We start from the raw sequence: 2,275 nt of genomic DNA on the forward strand, positions 1-2,275 counted from the left end.
TAAGAAAACCTTCTAAACCCAAGACTAATTCTCTGAAAACAAGCCAAAAGAATAAGAACTTCTGGAGGACAAGGATCATATCCTAATAATCTCTAGTTCCCCAGAACATTCCAGAACACAGAGTAGGCACTAAACCAGCATTTGCTAAACTGAAACAAAAGCTTGCTCTGTTCAGCAGAAAAATAAAAGTTTTCATGTCATCTTAAAGTAATCCACTCCAAGAGAATTGCTTAGGAATTCTATGAAAATATGTTAGAAATCTTCAGTAAGCATACAAGTGATGACTGTGTTTTCCTTCCTAGAAAAGAAACGTAAAGCTGTTTGACACCCCACTGAAATATCAGACGACTTCTAAGCCTGACATTATTAAGGGAGAGTTGGCATTTACAAGGAAGAATGAGCTGCTACTGAAATTCGGCTGCATCTGAACACACATGCACATGCACACACCCCACACTGTCAATTTATTAAATCGATTAAATCTGCCAGTGTTTGGTGATGATGCGTCTAACTGTCTAGTGTTGAAAATCAGGCCACTTCCCCAAAACAGAAATTCAGAGAAAGAGAGAGAGAGAGTGTTTAGTACCAAATATATTTAACATGAACCCTTCAGCATGGCAAAGCGCTAAAATTACTCTGGTCCCAGACATCTTTTCTATGCAGGCTTTCTGCGCACTACCACTCTGTTATTTATGGAAAGATGTGGCAGTGGTGGGGGGGGGGAGCAGACAAACTCTTACCATGGCAACCCTCACAGAACATCTCACACCTAATACTATCTGTCACTGCTTGGTTAGAGAGCACTTCTCACCACAGGGAACAAAAAGATGCATTTGGCTTGATTATATGAGTATTTAACATTCACCAGAAAACATACAAGACAATTAAAAGAGCACTCACTCTTTCTCCTCAAGTTTTGAAACAAAGCTCTGAGGCTTCCTCCTCTTTAATAAAATTCCCATCTCTTGTGGTCACTTATACACTTGTATAAATGACCTTTAGTGTCTTTGTGTGATGACCAGGTTCTGCCATGATGTTAAGACTGAAGATGCTGAGTATGTTCGCTACAATTTATTTCCAGTGTTTTGTATCCAAAATAAAGAATTTCCTTCCCCAGCTGTTGTTTCCTCTCTGGTATTTAGCCCCAGGTTACCATGGATTTAACTTCTGAATCATTGAGTCACTGCTCTCCCTGGGCCACTTTGCTGTCCGTCTCAAGCTGTTTACCTGCCCAGTCCAGCCCCCAGCCTGTGTGTGGCTTGTGATTCAAGTAAACACCTTTGCTCTCTCTCTCTTGCTTTTGCTTTTAATTACCTTATCTGGGCTCTGGCTTCCTCTGATTTTGACTTGTCTCAAAGAATTGTCTGTGAATTGTCAATACTGTCAGGCTATAGGAACACAAAAACCAAAGAGAGGCTGGTGGGGTAGCACTGCTTCAAAGTTTTGTGAAACAGGAGAGAAGACAGTTTTCATTTCTGGTCATTAATCCACAGTTGGAATACACAGAATTGTTTTCCAAAAAGTTCTAGCCTCCAAGACCAACCCAAACAGAATGTCACATTTTCAAGTGTCAGATGAGTCAGACAGAAACCCTTTGCAAATGTGCTCAGTAACATGCCTCTATTGTGATAGTTGATAGAATTTTACTGATGTGTTCAGAAAGCATTTTTGTAACTGCATGTGGGGCACTGTTCTGAGACACAGTGATGCCTGTTAATTTTTACAATGTCAATGTAGATTTTAATTCCTCCAGGAACTGTTCTCTAACTACTAAAACTAGGTCAGGTATCTCCTCTCTGTTTCCCTGGCACCATGAGTTTCTTCTTAAGGTAGAATTCATTGTTTTGTAATTAATTTCTTATCCTTTGTAGTAGTCACATAGGCTAAACTAAGCTTCAGGAGCAAATAACCCCCTAAGTTTCAGTATGTTAAAAAAGATGTACTTCTCACTTAAATCACCATCCGTTGTGGATTGGGTGGCCCCATAGCAATGCTTTATTTATTTATTTATTTATTTATAATTATTTTTATTTTGTCAATATACAATGTAGTTGATTATTGTGTCCCATCACCGAAACCTCCCTCCCTCCTCCCTCTTCCCCCTCCCACCCAGGTGTGTCCCCTCCATTTTCTCGTTGTAAGAACTTCAAAAAAAAAGTTGTGGTTGTTATATCTTCCTCTCCCCCCCCCGGGTTTTTTTTTGTTGTTGTTGTTGATGTTGTTGTTGTTGTTTGTTTGTTTTTGTGTGTGTGTGTGAGAGTGTGTGTGTGTGTGT

Source organism: Galeopterus variegatus, unplaced genomic scaffold (assembly GCF_000696425.1).
Source record: "Galeopterus variegatus unplaced genomic scaffold, G_variegatus-3.0.2 Scaffold3091, whole genome shotgun sequence".
Taxonomy (NCBI): Eukaryota; Metazoa; Chordata; class Mammalia; order Dermoptera; family Cynocephalidae; genus Galeopterus; species Galeopterus variegatus.